The 22536-nt window shown below is 38.7% G+C and overlaps 1 pseudogene; it reads right to left on the reverse strand.

The window, feature by feature from the left end:
• Positions 1–19253: 19253 nt before the first annotated feature.
• On the reverse strand, positions 19254–22270 carry LOC139357287 (uncharacterized; annotated as a pseudogene).
• Between the last annotated feature and the right edge of the window lie 266 nt (positions 22271–22536).

Below are 22536 nucleotides of genomic sequence, written 5' to 3' on the forward strand. Positions count from 1 at the left end.
TTATTTGGCAAATACCTGTGACAGATATGTTATTGCTCATTTGTTACCATACTTTTCAGACATCTATTGAAAAACAAGATCTTTTTTTTTTTCAAACATTTTCTTTTCTTTTTTATTTTTTATTTATTTATTATTATTATACTTTAAGTTCTAGGGTACATGTGCATAACGTGCAGGTTTGTTACATATGTATACTTGTGCCATGTTGGTGTGCTGCACCCATCAACTCGTCAGCACCCATCAACTCGTCATTTACATCAGGTATAACTCCCAATGCAATCCCTCCCCGCTCCCCCCTCCCCATGATAGGCCCCAGTGTGTGATGTTCCCCTTCCCGAGTCCAAGTGATCTCATTGCTCAGTTCCCACCTATGAGTGAGAACATGCGGTGTTTGGTTTTCTGTTCTTGTGATAGTTTGCTGAGAATGATGGTTTCCAGCTGCATCCATGTCCCTACAAAGGACACAAACTCATCCTTTTTTATGGCTGCATAGTATTCCATGGTGTATATGTGCCACATTTTCTTAATCCAGTCTGTCACTGATGGACATTTGGGTTGATTCCAAGTCTTTGCTGTTGTGAATAGTGCCGCAATAAACATATGTGTGCTTGTGTCTTTATAGCAGCATGATTTATAATCCTTTGGGTATATACCCAGTAATGGGATGGCTGGGTCATATGGTACATCTAGTTCTAGATCCTTGAGGAATCGCCATACTGTTTTCCATAATGGTTGAACTAGTTTACAATCCCACCAACAGTGTAAAAGTGTTCCTGTTTCTCCACATCCTCTCCAGCACCTGTTGTTTCCTGACTTTTTAATGATCGCCATTCTAACTGGTGTGAGATGGTATCTCATTGTGGTTTTGATTTGCATTTCTCTGATGGCCAGTGATGATGAGCATTTTTTCATGTGTCTGTTGGCTGTATGAATGTCTTCTTTTGAGAAATGTCTGTTCATATCCTTTGCCCACTTTTTGATGGGGTTGTTTGTTTTTTTCTTGTAAATTTGTTTGAGTTCTTTGTAGGTTCTGGATATTAGCCCTTTGTCAGATGAGTAGATTGCAAAAATTTTCTCCCATTCTGTAGGATGTCTGTTCACTCTGATGGTAGTTTCTTTTGCTGTGCAGAAGCTCTTTAGTTTAATTAGATTCCATTTGTGAATTTTGGCTTTTGCTGCCGTTGCTTTTGGTGTTTTAGACATGAAGTCTTTGCCCATGCCTATGTCCTGAATGGTACTACCTAGGTTTTCTTCTAGGATTTTTATGGTATTAGGTCTAACATTTAAGTCTCTAATCCATCTTGAATTAATTTTCGTATAAGGAGTAAGGAAAGGATCCAGTTTCAGCTTTCTACTTATGGCTAGCCAATTTTCCCAGCACCATTTATTAAATAGGGAATCCTTTCCCCATTTCTTGTTTCTCTCAGGTTTGTCAAAGATCAGATGGCTGTAGATGTGTGGTATTATTTCTGAGGACTCTGTTCTGTTCCATTGGTCTATATCTGTGTTTTGGTACCAGTACCATGCTGTTTTGGTTACTGTAGCCTTGTAGTATAGTTTGAAGTCAGGTAGCGTGATGCCTCCAGCTTTGTTCTTTTGACTTAGGATTGTCTTGGAGATGCGGGCTCTTTTTTGGTTCCATATGAACTTTAAGGCAGTTTTTTCCAATTCTGTGAAGAAACTCATTGGTAGCTTGATGGGGATGGCATTGAATCTATAAATAACCTTGGGCAGTATGGCCATTTTCACGATATTGATTCTTCCTATCCATGAGCACGGTATGTTCTTCCATTTGTTTGTGTCCTCTTTTATTTCACTGAGCAGTGGTTTGTAGTTCTCCTTGAAGAGGTCCTTTACATCCCTTGTAAGTTGGATTCCTAGGTATTTCATTCTCTTTGAAGCGATTGTGAATGGAAGTTCATTCATGATTTGGCTCTCTGTTTGTCTGTTACTGGTGTATAAGAATGCTTGTGATTTTTGCACATTAATTTTGTATCCTGAGACTTTGCTGAAGTTGCTTATCAGCTTAAGGAGATTTTGGGCTGAGACAATGGGGTTTTCTAAACATACAATCATGTCATCTGCAAACAGGGACAATTTGACTTCTTCTTTTCCTAACTGAATACCCTTGATTTCTTTCTCTTGCCTAATTGCCCTAGCCAGAACTTCCAACACTATGTTGAATAGGAGTGGTGAGAGAGGGCATCCCTTTCTTGTGCCAGTTTTCAAAGGGAATTTTTCCAGTTTTTGCCCATTCAGTATGATATTGGCTGTGGGTTTGTCATAAATAGCTCTTATTATTTTGAGGTACATTCCATCAATACCAAATTTATTAAGCGTTTTTAGCATGAAGGGCTGTTGAATTTTGTCAAAAGCCTTTTCTGCATCTATTGAGATAATCATATGGTTCTTGTCTTTGGTTCTGTTTATATGCTGGATTATGTTTATTGATTTGTGAATGTTGAACCAGCCTTGCATCCCAGGGATGAAGCCCACTTGATCATGGTGGATAAGCTTTTTGATGTGCTGCTGAATCCGGTTTGCCAGTATTTTATTGAGGATTTTTGCATCGATGTTCATCAGGGATATTGGTCTAAAACTCTCTTTTTTTGTTGTGTCTCTGCCAGGCTTTGGTATCAGGATGATGTTGGCCTCATAAAATGAGTTAGGGAGGATTCCCTCTTTTTCTATTGATTGGAATAGTTTCAGAAGGAATGGTACCAGCTCCTCCTTGTACCTCTGGTAGAATTCAGCTGTGAATCCATCTGGTCCTGGACTTTTTTTGGTTGGTAGGCTATTAATTATTGCCTCAATTTCAGAGCCTGCTATTGGTCTATTCAGGGATTCAACTTCTTCCTGGTTTAGTCTTAGAAGAGTGTAAGTGTCCAGGAAATTATCCATTTCTTCTAGATTTTCTAGTTTATTTGCATAGAGGTGTTTATAGTATTCTCTGATGGTAGTTTGTATTTCTGTGGGGTCGGTGGTGATATCCCCTTTATCATTTTTTATTGCGTCGATTTGATTCTTCTCTCTTTTCTTCTTTATTCGTCTTGCTAGCGGTCTGTCAATTTTGTTGATCTTTTCAAAAAACCAACTCCTGGATTCATTGATTTTTTGGAGGGTTTTTTGTGTCTCTATCTCCTTCAGTTCTGCTCTGATCTTAGTTATTTCTTGCCTTCTGCTAGCTTTCAAATGTGTTTACTCTTGCTTCTCTAGTTCTTTTAATTGTGATGTTAGAGTGTCAATTTTAGATCTTTCCTGCTCTCTCTTGTGGGCATTTAGTGCTATAAATTTCCCGCTACACACTGCTTTAAATGTGTCTCAGAGATTCTGGTATGTTGTATCTTTGTTCTCATTGGTTTCAAAGAACATCTTTATTTCTGCTTTCATTTCGTTATGTACCCAGTAGTCATTCAGGAGCAGGTTGTTCAGTTTCCATGTAGTTGAGCGGTTTTGATTGAGTTTCTTAGTCCTGAGTTCTAGTTTGATTGCACTGTGGTCTGAGAGACAGTTTGTTATAATTTCTGTTCTTGTACATTTGCTGAGGAGTGCTTTACTTCCAATTATGTGGTCAATTTTGGAATAAGTGCGATGTGGTGCTGAAAAGAATGTATGTTCTGTTGATTTGGGGTGGAGAGTTCTATAGATGTCTATTAGGTCTGCTTGCTGCAGAGATGAGTTCAATTCCTGGATATCCTTGTTAACTTTCTGTCTCGTTGATCTGTCTAATGTTGACAGTGGAGTGTTGAAGTCTCCCATTATTATTGTATGGGAGTCTAAGTCTCTTTGTAAGTCTCTAAGGACTTGCTTTATGCATCTGGGTGCTCCTGTATTGGGTGCATATATATTTAGGATAGTTAGCTCTTCCTGTTGAATTGATCCCTTTACCATTATGTAATGGCCTTCTTTGTCTCTTTTGATCTTTGATGGTTTAAAGTCTGTTTTATCAGAGACTAGTATTGCAACCCCCACTTTTTTTTGTTCTCCATTTGCTTGGTAAATCTTCCTCCATCCCTTTATTTTGAGCCTATGTATGTCTCTGCATGTGAGATGGGTCTCCTGAATACAGCAGACTGATGGGTCTTGACTCTTTATCCAGTTTGCCAGTCTGTGTCTTTTAATTGGAGCATTTAGTCCATTTACATTTAAGGTTAATATTGTTATGTGTGAACTTGATCCTGCCATTATGATATTAGCTGGTTATTTTGCTCGTTAGTTGATGCAGTTTCTTCCTAGCCTTGATGGTCTTTACATTTTGGCATGTTTTTGCAATGGCTGGTACCGGTTGTTCCTTTCCATGTTGAGTGCTTCCTTCAGGGTCTCTTGTAAGGCAGGCCTAGTGGTGACAAAATCTCTATGCATTTGCTTATCTGTAAAGGATTTTATTTCTCCTTCACTGATGAAACTTAGTTTGGCTGGATATGAAATTCTGGGTTGAAAATTCTTTTCTTTAAGAATGTTGAATATTGGCCCCCACTCTCTTCTGGCTTGGAGAGTTTCTGCCGAGAGATCTGCTGTTAGTCTGATGGGCTTCCCTTTGTGGGTAACCCGACCTTTCTCTCTGGCTGCCCTTAAGATTTTTTCCTTCATTTCAACTTTGGTGAATCTGGCAATTATGTGTCTTGGAGTTGCTCTTCTCGAGGAGTATCTTTGTGGCGTTCTCTGTATTTCCTGGATTTGAATGTTGGCCTGCCTTACTAGGTTGGGGAAGTTCTCCTGGATGATATCCTGAAGAGTGTTTTCCAACTTGGTTCCATTTTCCCCCTCACTTTCAGGCACCCCAATCAGACGTAGATTTGGTCTTTTTACATAATCCCATATTTCTTGCAGGCTTTGTTCATTTCTTTTTCTTCTTTTTTCTTTTGATTTCTCTTCTCACTTCATTTCATTCATTTGATCCTCAATCACTGATACTCTTTCTTCCGGTTGATCAAGTCGGTTACTGAAGCTTGTGCATTTGTCACGTATTTCTCGTGTCATGGTTTTCATCTCTTTCATTTCGTTTATGACCTTCTCTGCATTAATTGCTCTAGCTATCAATTCTTCCACTTTTTTTTCAAGATTTTTAGTTTCTTTGTGCTGGGTATGTAATTCCTCCTTTAGCTCTGAGAAGTTTGATGGACTGAAGCCTTCTTCTCTCATCTCGTTCAAGTCATACTCCATCAAGCTTTGATCCGTTGCTGGCGATGAGCTGCGCTCCTTTGCCGGGGGAGATGTGCTCTTATTTTTTGAATTTCCAGCTTTTCTGCCCTGCTTTTTCCCCATCTTTGTGGTTTTATCTGCCTCTGGTCTTTGATGATGGTGACGTACTGATGGGGTTTTGGTGTAGGTGTCCTTCCTGTTTGATAGTTTTGCTTCTAACAGTCAGGACCCTCAGCTGTAGGTCTGTTGGAGATTGCCTGAGGTCCACTCCAGACCCTGTTTGCCTGGGTATCAGCAGCAGAGGCTGCAGAAGATAGAATATTGCTGAACAGCAAGTGTACCTGTCTGATTCTTGCTTTGGAAGCTTCCTCTCAGGGGTGTACTCCACCCTGTGAGGTGTGGGGTGTCAGACTGCCCCTAGTGGGGGATGTCTCCCAGTTAGGCTACTCAGGTGTCAGGGACCCACTTGAACAGGCAGTCTGTCCCTTCTCAGATCTCAACCTCCGTGTTGGGAGATCCACTGCTCTCTTTAAAGCTGTCAGACAGAGTCGTTTGCGTCTGCAGAGGTTTCTGCTGCTTTTGTTATTGTTTAGTTGTGCCCTGTCCCCAGAGGTGGAGTCTACAGAGACAGGCAGGTTTCCTTGAGCTGCTGTGAGCTCCACCCAGTTCAAGCTTCCCAGCGGCTTTGTTTACCTACTTAAGCCTCAGCAATGGCGGGCGCCCCTCCCCCAGCCTCGCTGCTGCCTTGCGGTTAGATCACAGACTGCTGTGCTAGCAATGAGGGAGGCTCCGTGGGCGTGGGACCCTCCCGGCCAGGTGTGGGATACAATCTCCTGGTGTGCCCATTTGCTTAAAGCGCAGTATTGGGGTGGGAGTTACCCAATTTTCCAGGTGTTGTGTGTCTCAGTTCCCCTGGCTAGGAAAAGGGATTCCCTTCCCCCTTGCGCTTCTCAGGTGAGGCGATGCCTCGCCCTGCTTCAGCTCTCGCTGGTCGGGCTGCAGCAGCTGATCAGCACCGATTGTCTGGCACTCCCTAGTAAGATGAACCCAGTAACTCAGTTGAAAATGCAGAAATCACCGGTCTTCTGTGTTGCTCGCGCTAGGAGTTGGAGACTAGAGCTGTTCCTATTTGGCCATCTTGCTCCGCCTGCATAATTGTTTTTGAACCAATTAATTGTGATTTCGTTATTAACTGATAGTGGTGATGGTTGCACAACGTTGTGGATGTAACTAATGCCACTGTATTGTACACTTAAAATAGTTAAAATGAAAAAGTCTCTGTTATGCATATAATCACAATAAAAATTTTAAAAACAGCAAAACAAAGTGAAAAATATCTAAATTGAATAAAAGCAAGCAGTTTATATTTTTTAAAAATTCACTCAATATGTCATAAGTTCTTATTTTTATTTTTGCTGATTTTTTAGATTTTCCAGAATTATGTTAACTTTATTGAAAGACATTTTACATGCAATTAAATTCACTATTTGTGTGTGTGTGAAAAAGTCTATGAAGTTTACAAATGCATACCATGGTATGACCACTACAACATTCAAGATGGATTCCTTATCCAATAGAACACTTCCATCACTGCCTTAAAAAGCTCCCTCAGGCCCCTTTGTGTCTTTTTTTTTTAAAAAATGCTCATTTTTTTCTAAGTGGTAAAATTTATTAACATAGTTTTAAAATAATAATCCTTTACTATCCATTTCGTGTCTGAAACGAATGTAGATATTTTCCCTTTTCTCCAATTTTGGTATTGCTATTTTATGTATCTTTTCTTTCTTTTATTGTCATGCTGGCTATTGTTTATCAATTTTATTGATTCTGTTCCCAAATGATCAGCTTTGCTTTCATTGCTTTTCTCTATTGTTTCTCGTTTTTCTTTCATAACTTCTCTTATCCCAATTATTATTCTTTCTTTTCCTTGCTTTTATTTTCATTTGCTCCATCTTTGTCTAGTTTATTCAGGTAGAAGCTTAGATCATTAATTTGAGACCTTTCTTTTTTTCCAACATAGGCACTTACCTCTATACATTTTTCTTTATGTACTGTTTTGTACATCTCACACATCTTGATATGTGGTAGTTTCATTATTGCTGAGTTCAAAATTTTCTAATCTTACTTGGGATTTCTTATTGTATACAAAAGTTAGTTGTAAGTATATTCTAGATTGCTTAATTTTAAAATATTTGTGGCTCTAGGCTATCTTTTTTTAAATTTAATACCCACTTGTTCAGAGAGAGAAATCTGCGTCATTTCAGTCTTTTTGAAATTATAGAAACTTGTCCCAGAAAATGGTGTATCTTGATAAACTTAACTATGTGCACTTAAATGTGTTTTTTCTTGATGTTAGATTTAATGTTCTAAAAAGTATCAGTAGTCTAGTTGGTTTGGTTGTTATTCAAATATTTAATGTCTTTATAGATTTTATTTTGTTAACCTCAAGTGCTGAGAGATTTATGTGAAAAAAATCTCTAACTATAATTAAGGAATTATCTATTTGTTCCTTTAATTTATTAGTGTTTTTCATGCATCTTGAGACTATTATTGGGTGCCTACACATTTATAAATTGACACTTTTCACTAAGATGTATGCTTCTTTATCTCTGGTTATATATTTTTTTAAAATCTTTTTATCTGATATTAATATAGTACTATAATGATCTTTTGTTTATTAAATGCATGATGTATTTTTTAATGTATTTTCAACTGGAAAATTAGAAACAATATGCATTATGGTTATTACATAATGAACATTTATGTAGAAATTTTTGTGTGATCAAATTTTTTGCCTCTTGGAAATAAATGCCAAAATTACAATTGCTGAGTCATGTAGTAGTTGTACGTTTAATTTTATAAGAAATTGCAAATCCATTTTCTAAAGAGGCTATACCATTTTATATTCCCATCAGCAGTGTATGAATGATTCAACTTCTGTGCCTGCCACCTGATGCTGAATAATAAATATAGCTTCCACATAAATATTAGGACTTTTTAAAAATATTTGCAGGATCTATTTCTTTGTCTAACAAAATTTAGGCCTCTAACATTCTACTTGGCTCCTAGGAGTAAGGTGGGATGTGGAGTAAGGACCTAGAAGTAAGGTGGGGACATAACATGATTCCTCCAAGAAGACATCATCTAATTTTAACCCCAGAAATTGTTGTATTATGTCATGTTCCTAATGCTATGTTTTAACCTGCTTCTATTATTATTGTACCAGTTATCTCCTCATTTTCCAGTGGTATTTTGAAAGGCACTGAAAACCCTGTTAGTAGGCCAAATTTTACAAATTATCCAGCCGGGGGGTGGTGGCTCACGCCTGTAATCCCAGCCCTTTTGAAGGCTGAGGTGGGCGGATCCCGAGGTTAGCAGATAGAGACCATCCTGGCTAACACGGCGAAACTCCCGTCTCTACTAAAAAGACAAAAAGAAACCCCTGTCTCTACTAAGAAGACAAAAAATTAGCCGGGCGAGGTGGCGGGCGCCTGTAGTCCCAGCTACTCCGGAGGCTGAGGCAGGAGAATGGCATGAACCCGGGAGGCGGAGCTTGCAGCGAGCCGAGATCCAGCCTCTGCACCCCAGTCTGAGCGACAGAGTGAGACTCCATCTAAAAAAAAAAAAAAAAAATTATCAGTGAAGTCTAATTTATTGATTTTTCTTTATATGGATTGTGCTTTAGTATCATGTTTAAGGCATCTTGAATGTAATGCAGAGCCCCAAAACTTGATTCTGGTTTTTTTTCCTAAATGGTATTGTATTTTTAATTTTAGTGTTCATGTGTTTATTACTATTACTTTATTACTGTATCTTTAACTTGTGTTTTGTGACCTTGATGAACTCATTTATTTTGTTTTGTTTATATCTTAGATTCCTTGGAATTTCCTGTGTAGACAATCATGTCATCTACAAAAAGGACAATTTCATTTCTTCCATTCCTATCTACATACTTCTCATTTCTTTTTCTTGCTTTATTACACTGGCTAGAGAGTCCAGCATTCTACTGAATCAGAGTTGAGAGCAGACATTCTTGCTTGAATGGCCTACTGAGGTTTTCAGTGCCTTTTAAAATACCAACTGGAAATAAGGAGATAACTGACACAATTATAATAGACACAGATTAAAATAAAACACCCAAAAGCATTTAGTCTCTTGCTTTTAAGTACAATGTTAACTATAGGTTTTGGTAGATGTTGTTTATCAACTTGAGGAAGTTCCCTTCTACTCCTATTTTTCTGATAATTTTATTAATGGCTGTTGAATTTTGTCAAATATCTTTTGCATTGGTTAAATGATTATACAATTTTCTTTTTTAACCTGTTAAATGGTGGAATACATTGATTAATTTCTGAATATGTAACCAGCCTTGCATCTCTAGACTAAACTTCAATTGGTAATGGTATGTAATCTTTTAAATATATTGCTGAATTCTATTTGCTAATATTTTGTTAAGAATCTTCACATCTATATTTATACAGAACATTGATCTGTGGTTTTCTTTCTTTTTCCTTCACTACTATGTTCTGTGTTCTTAATATTTCAGATTTAATTGTTCTTTATTGTTAAGAGGTGTTAAACTTTCTGAATAAAATTGTGTATTCATCTATTTCTTCTTTGGTTTTATCTGTTTTTCCTTTACATAATATTATCACTTTGTTGTTTGGTGCATACACATTTATGATTGCCATATATATATATGTATCTTTGTCTCTAGTAATATTCTTTGTTCAGAAGACTAATTTATCTGATAATGATATTACCACTCCAGCTTTCCTTTAGTTACTATTTACATGATATATTTTTTCCATCATAGGTGGTCTGATTTCATCTCTTCAGATTTCAAAGTCTTATGCTTGTTTTATTTATTATATCAAGGGATTTTAGTAGTACTTACTGAGGTAAATAGGAAAAACTATCTCTACATCTTCCTGAAACAGAAGTCAAATACAGTGACATTTTTATTCTAGAAATTATATTTTACAGCCTGAGATTTTTCCATTCTTGCTTTTGAAAACAACTTTATTGAATCATAATGCATATGCCAGAAAATGTTCCAATTTAAGGTGTACAGTTTATTTTTTTAGCATATTAGCAGAGTTGTGGAAAAATCAACACAATCTATAAAACATTTTTAATTCCCATATAGTAAACATTGTATACATTATCAGTCAATTCATTTTCCCACTAACTTCCCCAGCCCTAAACAATTACTAATCTATTTTCTTTACTTTGCTTTACAAATTTGCCTACTCTGGTCATTTTATATAAATAGAATCATACAGTGTATGGTCTTTAATAACTGTCTTTTATCATTTAACTCAATGTTTTCAATACTAATCCATGTTGTAGCATGCACCATTACTTCATTTCTTTCTATTGCCAAATTATATTCCATTGCATGGGTATACTGCATTTGATTTATCCATTCATCAGTTGATGGACATTTCAGCAGTTTCCTCATTTTTGCTGTTTTGAGTTATGCTGTTATGAATATTCATGTAAAAGGTTTTGTGTGGACATATGTATTTACTTTTCTTGGGTAAATACCTGGGGTGGAATTTGAGAAATGATAAATTGTTTTTCAAAGTTACTATACCACTTTATATACTCACCAATAACATGTTGTGCTTCCAATTTCTCTGCATTCATGCCATCACTTTTTATTGCCTGTTGTTCTGATTATCTCCACCCTGGTGAGTATGAAGTGATATTTCATTTTGATTTTGATTTGCACTTTTGTAACGACTAATAATTTTGAGAAATCTTTTCATGTGCTTATTGATGATCCACATAGCTTCTTTGGAGCAAAATGTTTATTCAAATCTTTCACCCATAATTTAATGGAGTTGTCTTTTATTATTGAGTAGTAACAGTCTTTTATATAATGTGAATACAAGACTGTTATTAGAGGAAAGCTTTGAAATATTTTCACCCATACTGTATGCTGTTTTTTCATTTTCTTAGTGGTATTATTTACAGCAAAAGTTTTACTTTTTGTGCAGTTGATTTATTTTTATTTTGTCGCTTGTGCTTTTGTTGTTATGATAGAGAAATCATTGCCTAATCAAAGGCCACAAACATTTATTCCTCTGTTTTCTTCTTACAGTATTATAGTTTTAACCTTTACATTTAGGTCCAGGGTCCATTTTGAGTTAATTTTTGTGTATGGTGTAAAATAGATGCCCAACTTTGATCTTGGGCATATAGACATCTAATTGCATTGGCACTATTTGCTGAAAAGACAATTCAAGACACTAAATTGTTTGATGCTCTTGTTAAAAAACAATTAACCATAAATATAAGAGTTTATCACTATGGTTTCACTTCTATTCTATTGATCTGTATGTCCATCCTTATGCCAGTACCACAGTTGACTCTCTTGATTACTGTAGCTTTGTACTAAATTTTGAAGTAAGAAGTGTGAATATACCAAACATGATCCTTTTTAGATTATTTTGAATTCTGGATCTCTTATCTATACATAAATTTTAAGATAAACTTGTCAGTTTCAGTAAAGAAGACAGCTGATATTTGATGGGGATTGCATTGAATTCATGGATCAATTTGGAGAATTTAGCCATCTTAACAATTCTAATTCCTCCAACATGTGAACACTGGCTCTTTCCCTTCATTTGGGTGTTCTTTAGTGTTTTCAAAAATGCTTTCTGGTTTCCTGGGTATAACTTGGGTTCTTCTTTTGTTACATTTTTATTTTATTTATTTATTTATTTATTTATTTATTGAGACGAAGTCTCGCTCTGTCACCAGGCTGGTGTGCAGTGACGAAGTCTCAGCTGACTGCAACCTCTGACTCCAAGTGATTCTTCTGCCTCAGCACCCCCAGGTAGCTGGGATTACAGGCATGTCCCACCACATTCAGCTAATTTTTGTAGTTTTAGTAGTATTAACTTTAATTTTCAAAATGTTAACTGCTTTTGTATAGACATACAATTTTTTGTACTTTCTTCTATCCTACTCTTGCTGAACTCATTTATTAGTTCTAATAGCGTTTTAGTAGATTTATTAGATTTTTGTATATATTAGTTCATTTTAAATGCAAATAGAAATCTTTTTATTTCTTCCTTTCTATTCTGAATGCATTTTGTTTCAATTTTCTTTATTTTTAGTATTTTTTTTCACTCTGTTTACCTAAATGCCTTGGCTAGAACCTCCAGTGCCATATTATATAAAAGTGGATAGGGCATATATTTTTATCTTTTTTATGATCTTTGGAAGAAATCTTTCAACAGCAAGTTTGATGAGACTTGTGGGGTTTTTTATAGATGTCCTTTATCAGATGGAGGAGGTTCCCTTCTATTCTAGTTTTTGACAGTTTTGATCGTGAAAGGTCGTTGTATGTTGTTGAATGCTTTCTCTGCATTTGATTATGATAATTATAAAATTTTTGTTCCTTTTTTCTATTAATATGGTGCATTATGTTAGTTTATTTTCAGGTATTAAATCAACCTACATTCTTGGAATAAAGCCCATTTGGTCATGGTGTACTACTCTACTTATATTTTATTGAATTCTGTATGTATATTTATAAGGAATATTGACCTGCAGATATCCTAGGATGTTTTGTGTAGTTTGAGTATCAGGGTGATATTGGCTCATAAAATTAGAAGTGTTCCCTCCTCTTCTGTTTTTTTAAAAGGTTTGTGAAGTATTGTATTGCAATAATTTAACTTATGAAATTACAAAAAGCAATTATTAAAATCTTCTGGAAATTGCCCTAAAGGCATATAGCAAATAGAGAAATATGCATCCAAGAAAATCTACTAAACCTCGATGGGAACATCAAGAGGCTGTGGCATGTAAGGCATGATTTTCTCATTATCTACCCCTAGCCCTGTGTTACGGAAGTTCTACCCCAGGAACATGAAGCCAAGAAAATGGTTCTTCCTTCCCCAGCAGCTCCCGGGCTAAGGCGATGATTCACCCCACTACTCCTGCTAAGCCCTGTGAGGCTGGAGCTTCACTCCAGGCAGGTGTAGCTGAGAGGAACAGGCCTCTTTTCCGCCATTCAGCTTCAACTTGAATAACAGAAGTTCTGCCTCAAGTGCATCAGGCTGAAAACACTAGGGCCCTGGTCACCTCCGCAAAGCTCACTCAAAGGGTGGAGGTTTCATGTCAGCAGAAGCAAGCAGAGAAGATTAGAGAAGCCCAGCCAACCCTCAGTGTCTCTCATGTTACCTCAAGGAAAACAGGTTACAGGCCCTGGCTCTGGTGTTGTCCTACAGGGGAGGAGAGAGAAAGGAGCTTCTAAGGACAAAAATCTTCACAGCTCTGTCTGAGGGAACTAATTTTATTTATAAAAGAGTAGAGAACTCTATGTATAAGAATGTTGTGAAAAAATAAAAAAAGGTCATCTTGGTGAAGAATTAAGAGGAGCCTGGTATGGTAGCTGTGATACAAGCAAAGCAGCAGAGCAGCCGGAAATGTAATAGATACCACCAAGAAGAAACATCCTGTGATCATAGACAACTGTGGAGGGTTAGAAGGCCTGCGTGCAAATGCTAGACTGCATCCATTCAGGAGCAATCAGAGCAGGACATAGGGCAGATGAGATAGAGTTCCCTAAGCCATACACAGAATCATCAACATAAGGCTGAAGCCACATTGGCATAAGGGCTTTAATACAGCCTCTTACGAAACACTGAACAATAAGTTACCGTGACCCAGCGGTAACTCACAGAAAGCTAGATTTAAAAATAAAACCACACTTATCCCTAGCAGGTGCATAGGCAAAACTATATATACCCTTTCAGTAGAAATCAGAGGGGTAGACTCTAAGCTTCTAGTTTCTGGTCTTTAACATGGAGAGGAAAATAAATAGACTCTCTGAGCAATTATAGCAACTTTTTTTTTTTTTTTTTTTTTTTTTTTTTTTTTTTTGCGATGTAGTCTCTCTCTGACGCCCAGGCTGGAGTGCAGTGGCACGATCTCGGCTCACTGCAAGCTCTGCCTCCCGGGTTCACGCCATTCTCCTGCCTCAAGCCTCCCGAGTAACTGGGACTACAGGCGCCCGCCACCACGCCCAGCTAATTTTTTTTTTTTTTTTGTATTTTTGTATTTTTAGTAGAGACGGGGTTTCACCATGTTAGCCACGATGGTCTGGATCTGCTAACCTCGTGGTCCGCCTGCCTCAGCCTCTGGAAGTGCTGGGATTACAGGCGTGAGCCACCACGCCCAGCCAATTATAGCAACCTTTAAGCCACACATCCAATGATAAAAGATAAAAATCTAATTGCCCAAGGGTACATAAACATCTCCTTTGACCAACAAGTGGCTTATGCTGACTCACAAAAAACCTTATCAGATAAATTTCTGGGCTGAGTCCTAACTGCAAACTCGTTTTCCTGTGCAGCAGATGCAGCCTCTGTTCTGATCTGTGTTTAGCTGGGCAGCTCAGATGCTGTTCCTCACATGCATAGCTCAAGTCTCAGAGGAAGATGTGGGTACACAGAGTTTGGGTTTCTTCTCTCTGGCTCTTTCCCTCATGGGATTATTCAACTCTCTGCAGTATTCGAAGTGTCTTAGTTTCTTCTTTCTTCTTCCCCAGGCCAGGAAGATTGAAAGCTTTTCCATTGTGTGACCTTGTCTTATCTGCCTGTGCATCTTGCCGGGTACCTAGCCATGGACTCAAGGCCACAGGGGTGGAAACTTGTGTAGCTGCCTATTCTCCTCCTCCAAGCAAGTATGAACTCCCTACCTAAAACAGCCTGCTCCTGTTGCCTCTCAAATATGTTCAGGTAGCCAGTTTTGGTAGCATGTCCTGATTTTATTGTCATTTTCTGCAGGCAGTATTCTCTAGTAGAGTCCTATTGTGTCAAACAGACATGGAACACTCTTATGGGAAGATTTGTAAACAAAATTCAATTTCTTTTATAAGGACAGTGCTTTCATAGATGCAGTGTTTGATAGTAATACAGCATCAAAAATTAATGTTAGCATGTTGTACCTTTTCTCATTCTTTTACTTTCAACTTTTCTATGATCTTGTATCTAAAGTCTTTGGGGTTTTTATAGCCAGTATATAGTTTGGGCATTTTTTTTTTTTTTAATCCAACATGTTACTTTCCCGAGGGTTTTTCTTAATGGTTTCTTGTGTTGAACAATTTAATTTCATCTTGCTCGCACATAAGAACTTTTTACACTATTTGTGTGCAGAGATTTAGCATTGTTTCACAACTTTAAGAACTGGTTTTATTTTCCTTATTTTATAAGTCATCCTATAATTGTGATAGTAATTTCTTGTTTGACTGACTGACTTGGTACTAATCACGTTTTAAAATATCCAAGAGGTTGAACTTGGCTAATTTATAATTGTTCATTTCTAATTTCTAAATTTAAGAATTTATTAAAGTATACTTTTTGACATACTCTCATGTAAAAGATTAAATTAAATATATAAGTTCTGTTTGTGTACTCATATGTGTGTTTGTGTTTGGTGTGTACACATCTCCAATTTAGGTTATTCAAATTCTCCTCACTCTTCACATCTCATTTAATGTTTCATGGAAAGTCTACCTCTGAGACATATCTTCTCTCAACCTGTACTACAACTTTTCCACTTGAACCTCAAACCAAGGCACCATCAAGTCTTGCATAAGTGGCTGCAAAGGCTTTCCACATGCTCTTTTCTGCCTTCATTTTATTTTTCCCCCAACAATTTTCCCTTTATAACCCCAAGTAATCTTTATAAAGTAAAGGCAAATCCGATTATTTACTTCTTGAGATATTCTTCATTCATTCATTTCTTGTGCCAGTGCTGCTGCAACAGGTCTAATCAACCATATGCATATACAATCTGGCAATGCCTAAGCTAAGGCTTACACCATGAGCCTTTCCCCTCCTGCCCCTGATTCTGATATGAGATGCCTCTGGAATCCACTCACTGTTCACACATGCACAACTCGGAAGTGTAGGGATATCACTATCCTGTAGGGAAGATACTTGATTAGTCAGAATGGGGAAATGATGGAGAAATGGTGATAAAATGATTTCCCTTAGCATTTCCTGGACAGACTGCTCAAAGACACATTCCGTGTAGCTCTCAGATAGTCTCCTGGTATCTAGAAAGCAGTCACCCCTAGTGTTGGCCAAATTAATAATGCATTATATTCTTATATTAGTTATTCCTTATTCTTTGAATTGCTCCCATGTTTCTCCTAGCTGCTTCCTGAATCAAATTCTCCCCTGAATCACCCACATTTAAGTTTTGTCTCAGATTCTGCTTTCTGTGGAAACTTCTAATGGCTTTCAGCACATGATAAATACTATCCAAGCTACTTTCCCTGACTTATAAAACTCCACATGTTCTGGCTTAATTTCCAGTTATCTTAACACAATGCCTTTGTCCAGTAGGATTCGGCCATATTAAAGTTCTTTCCATTCCTTGAAATTACCAAGTCACTGAGATACTGACGCTAAAATATTCCCTTATAATGCTCCCCCTTCTCTCAGAAAGACTGACTCCTTGCTGTTTGTGTCTCAGTTTTACATAATTTTTTCGGAGAGAACTCCCTTCACTACCTATTTCTAAAATAGTCACTCTTTTACTTTCTATTATCTGATTTACTCCACTTTGGCTGAGTTCAGTGGCTCATGCTTCTAGCTTCAGCACTTTGGGAGGCCGAGGTGGAAGGATTACTTGAGCCCAGGAGTTTGGGACTAGCTTGGGCAACATGGTAAAAGCTCATGTCTACAAAAACATAAAAAAAAAAAAAAGTGGGGTGTGGTGGCATGCCCCTATGGTGTCAGCTGCTTGTGAGATAAGGTGGGAGGATTGCATGAGCCCAGGAAGTCAAGGTTGCAGTGAGCCGAGATTGTGCCACTGCACTCTAGCCTGGGCAACAGAGCAAGACACCATTTCAAATAATAATAATTATTATTTACTCCACTTCTAGCACTTATCATTATCAGCCATTTTATTTTATCTGAATTCCTCACTGTTACGTAAGCTCCTTAAGATTAGAGACCTAAATTCTACTGTTAATTGCTCTAACTTATTAACAGCTTACACATTATATGGCACAGAGGAAACCTCAGTAAACATTTGGTCAATGAATGAATGAAATAACCATCTGAAACTTCATCAGCTGTGTAGAATTCAAAATCAGCTGCTATGGCTCCTACTAGCTCTTGTAAAGGTGTTTTCCAGAGTTACTATCCTTTTCTGTGATATCCAAATCTCTGTTATATTTCACTGTTTTCATCTCATCATCTCCTCTTCTTGTGGATTTTGGCTGTTGTTATATAAAGGGTTTTATGATTGTTGTTTTGTTAGTGAATCCTGCTAATGGAGAACGTTAATAATATTGGTATGGTGTTTCTGATGCTGAGGGCAACAGATGCTACACGTGACCTTAATCGAAGACATCAAACAGTTTATAAAATTTTCTTCTAGACCTGGTTAAATTTTTTTAGGATTTGCTCCTGATCTACATAGCACCGCGCTCTCTGACTCCTCTCCTCCTTTTCCCCCATAAGTTGCCCGTTGTTTTTGGTTTATTCAAACTCAAATTTGCAGAGGTCTATCCAAATTCAGTGATTATTATGAAACATTGTGTTATCTATATAACATTTCTCCCCAAGTCTGACAAATTCAAATGTTCTCCCAAACTCAGATCGAGATGTAGTCAGTACTTTGAAGTGCACATCTTCCATCACAACTTCTGACTGTAATATATTCAGTTAGTGTAGGTGATAACAGCCTGACATGATCCCCTACACTCTTGTAGCCCAACACTGTGTATGGAGGCAGCACATATTAAATTACAATCCTTAGTATGTATTGTATTTTCAAGGCCCATTCTAGCTGTACATCCATTTCTTTTTAATCTCCTAACATTTTGTATCAGTCACGGTTCTCTAGTGGGACAAACTAAGTTTATTAAGTATTAACTCACACAATCCCAACATCCCACAATAGGCCATCTACAAGCTGAGGAGCAAGGAAAACTAGTCCGAGTCCCAAAATTGAAGAACTTGGAGTCTGATGTTCGAGGGCAGGAAGCATCCAGCATGGGAGAAAGATGAAGCCTGGGATGCTAGGCCAGTCTAGCCTTTTCACATTTTTCTGCCTGCTTTATATTCTCTGGCAGCTGATTAAACAGTACGCAGAGATTAAGGGTGGGTTTGCCTTTCCCAGCCCACTGACTCAAATGCTAATCTCCTTTGGCAACACCCTCACAGACGTACCCAGGATCAATACCTTGCATCCTTCAATCCAATCAAGTTGACATTCTGTATTAACCATCACAAGTCTTCCCTTATCACCTTAAACCCATACGCATCTCCTGAGATGATACATCATCTTCAAATAAAGATTATAATAAAGTAATAATTATGCATAACAGAATACAACTATCCTTCCTACAACCTGAAATGTACCAATCCCCAACCCACATGCTATTACATAAGGTTAACAATACTTAAATTAAGTCAATAAATCTTATGTCACATGATAAAGGAAAAAGGAAATAAAATGAAGGTATTTTCTTAGAACAAGTGTATACATTCACAAACATGTTTTCAGCAAAATAAAGAGGAAATAAGACAATTACAGTCCTCGTTTCTGTAGCTGGTTATGTGGTCATAGCTGGTATTGATGACTACCTTCTTCTACTACCCATTCTATATTTCGTTTGCCTTCAGCAAACATCTCAGCAGGTCGTTTTGTTGTTGTTGTTGTTGTTGTTTGTTTGTTTGTTTTGTTGTTGTTGTTGTTGTTTTCCTGGTGGAGTGAACTAAACCTTCATTCCTGAAAGGTCTTGGCCATTTGTAGTCCTGCCTGGATTGGGCTGTTTTAGTTTCCTATTGACCTTAATCACAGGGCATGGTAATACTAAGAGACACCCTACTGGATCTCATGTATTCCATGCATACTCTTCTTTACTTTCATTGTGTAGCAGTAGACTGATTTCATCTTGATAGTCTGGATCAACCACCCCAGCCAACACTGTAACTCCCTTCTTAGCCTGTTTATTTAAAGGTAGGAGGAGCCCAAAGTGTCCAGGTGGCAATCTTAATTTCCAGTTTAATGGAATTGTTGTTGTGTCTCCATTCCTCCCTCTGGAGTGTTCCTCCCTCTGGAACTAAGATCTATGGGCCAGCAGAACCTAATGCCACAGGAACAGGAAGCAAAAATTTTGCTACTGGATCACTAGGGGTGATGGTGAGTGGCGCCACTTCCACTTTCACCTCTTGATTCCTGGACCCACGAATCCTGGCTATGAGAGAAACAGTACCATATACAGGGAGCTGATTCGGATCATACACGGCCTTCTGGAAAATTTTTCCTCAGCCCTGCAAAGTACTCTCACCTAGTTGGCATTGGAATTGTGATTTCAAAAGGCCATTCCACAATTCTATCAATCCAGCTGCTTCAGGATGATGGAGAACATGGTAAGACCAGTGAATTCTACAAGCATGAGCCTACTGCCACCCTTCTTTAGCCATAAAGTGAGGGCCTTGGTCAGAGGCATTGTTGTGTGGAATACCATGACGGTGGATAAAGCAGTCCATGAATCCACAGATGGTGGTCTTGGCAGAAGCATTGCATGCAGGATAGGCAAACCCATATCCAGGGTAAGCGTCTATTCCAGTGAGAACAAACTTCTTCCCTTTCCATGATGGATGAAGTACAATATAATCAACCTGCCACCAGGTAGCTGGTTGATCACCCCGAGGAATGGTGCTACATCGAGGGTTCAGTGTTGGTTTCTACTGCTGGCAAATTGGGCAGTCAGCAGTGGCTGTAGCCAGCTCAGTCTTAGTGAGTAGATGTCCATGTTGCTGAGCCCGTATTAACCTCCATCCCTGCCACCATGGCCACTTTGTTCATTGCTCCATTGGGCAATGACAGGGGTGGCTGGGGAAAGACGGTGAGTGGTGTCCACAGAATGGGTCATCCTGTCCATTTGATTATTAAAATCCTCCTCTGCTGAGGTCACCCTTTGGTGAGAACTCACATGGGATACAATATCTTCACAGTTTTTGACCACTCAGAGAGGTCCATCTACATACTTCTTCCCCAGATTTCTTTGTCACCAATTTTCCAATCATGCTCTTTCCAAGTCCCTGACCATCCAACCAAACCATTGGCTTCAGCCCATGAATTAGTATATATATGCACATCTGGACATGTCTCCTTCCATGCAAAGTGCACAACCAGGTGCACTGCTTGAGGTTCTGCCCACCAGGAAGATTTTCTTTCACCACTGTCCTTCAGGGATGTACTGGAAAGGGGCTTCAGTGCTGCAGCTGTCCACTTTTGGGTGGTGCCTGCATATTTTGCAGAACCATCTGTGAACCAGGCCCTAGTCTTCTCTTTCTTTGTTAACTGATCATAGGGAACTCCTCATGAGGCCATCGGTGCAGGCTGGGGAGAGAAGGCAGGATGGCAGGAGTGGAGACCATGGACATTTGAGCCACTTCCTCATGTAACTTACTTGTGCCTTCAGGACCTGCTCGAGTCTGATCACATACATACCACTTCCATTTGATGATGGAATGCTACTGTGCACAACCCACTTTATGGCTAGATGGGTCAGAAAGCATCTACTTCATGATAAGCAGTTCAGGTCACATGGTGACTGGAGGAGCCATAGTCAAGTGTTCAGTTTACACCAAAGCCCAGTAACAGGCCAAGAGCTGTCTTTTCAAGGGAGAGCAGCTATCTGATGAAGATGGCAGGGCCTTGCTCCAAAATCCTAGAGGCCAACACTGTGATTCACCTATGGGGGCCTGCCAAAAGCTTCAAGCAGCATCCTTATCTGCCACTGACACCTCAAGCACCATTGGATCTGCTGGGTCATATACCCCAAGTGGTAGAGCAGCTTGCACAATAGCCTGGACCTGTTGCAGAGCCTTCTCCTGTTCTAGATCCCACTCAAAACTGGCAGCCTTTTGGGTCACTCAGTAAATAGGTATGAGTAACACAACCAATGAGAAATGTGTTGCCTCCAAAATCCAGATAGGCCCACTAGGCGTTGTGTCTCTTTCTTGGCTGTAGGTAGGGCCAAGTACAGCAACTTATCCTTCACCTTAGAAAGAATATCTCAACAGGCTCCACACCACTGGACCCCTAGAAATTTTACAGAGATATAAGTTCCCTGAATTTTAGTCGGATTTATTTCCCATACTTTGGCACACAAATGTCTCACCAATAAGTCCAGTGTGTTTGCTACTTCTTGGTCACTGGATCCAATCTGCATAATGTCACCAATGTCATGGACCAGTGTGATATCTTGAGAAAGGGAAAAATTAACCAATGTCTCTCTGAATAAGATTATGACACAAGTGGTGGAGCTGATATACCCCTGAGGTAGGACAGTAAAGGTGTATTGCTGGCCTTTCCAGCTGAAGGCAAATTGCTTCTGGTGGGCCTTATGGACAGGAATGAAGAAAAAGGCATTTGCCAAGTCAATGGCTGCATACCAGGTACCAGCAGATGTGTTAATTTGCTCAAGCAATGAAACCACATCTGGTACAGCAGTTGCCATTGGAGTCACCATTTGGTTAAGCTTATGATAATCCACTGTCATTCTCCAAGATCCATCTGTCTTCTGCACAGGCCAAATGGGAGAGTTGAACAGGGATGTGGTGGGAATCACCATCACTGCATCTTTCAAGTCCTTGATGGTGGCACTAATCTCCACAATCCCTCCAGGGGTGCGATATTGTTCTGGATTTACTATTTTTCTAGTTAAAGGCAGGTCTAATGGCTTTCATTAGGGTGGCTTTCCCACCATAATAGTCCTCACCCTACCAATCAGGGAGCCAATATAGGGATTCTGCCAGCTGCTAAGTATGCCTATGCCAATTATGCATTCTGACACTGGGTAAATGACCGCAGGATGAGCCCCTGAACTCACTGGACCCACTGTAAGTCGGATCTGAGCTAAAACTCCATTAATTACCTGACCTCCATAAGCTCCTACTTTAACTGGAGGACCACAATGTTTTGTGTCCTCTGGAATCAGCATCAGTTCAGAGGCAGTGTCCAGTAGTCCCTGCAATGTCTGATCATTTCTGTTTCTCCAATGAAGAGTTATCCTGGTAAAAGGCCAGAGATCTCCTTGGAGAAGCAGGGGAGAAAGATTAACAACATAAATCATTGGTAAGGAAGTGGGGTCCTTCCTCAAGGGGACCCAATATCCCTTTCATTCAGTGGGTTCTGGGTTTGTAAACTGGCTCCATTCTGGAAATTGATTGAAGGGCTGTGATTCTCTGTTTTTTATAATTAAAATTAGTCTTTTGTCCATTCAACCTGGAAGTTTTCTGCTTTTATAAATTAAGTAGGAATGTAGTAGGCTTCCTATCAATTTCACTTCTAGGAACACTGTGATTAATTAGCCAATGCCAGAGCTCTACATGAGTCACA

Source organism: Macaca nemestrina, chromosome 11 (genome assembly GCF_043159975.1).
Source record: "Macaca nemestrina isolate mMacNem1 chromosome 11, mMacNem.hap1, whole genome shotgun sequence".
NCBI lineage: Eukaryota > Metazoa > Chordata > Mammalia > Primates > Cercopithecidae > Macaca > Macaca nemestrina.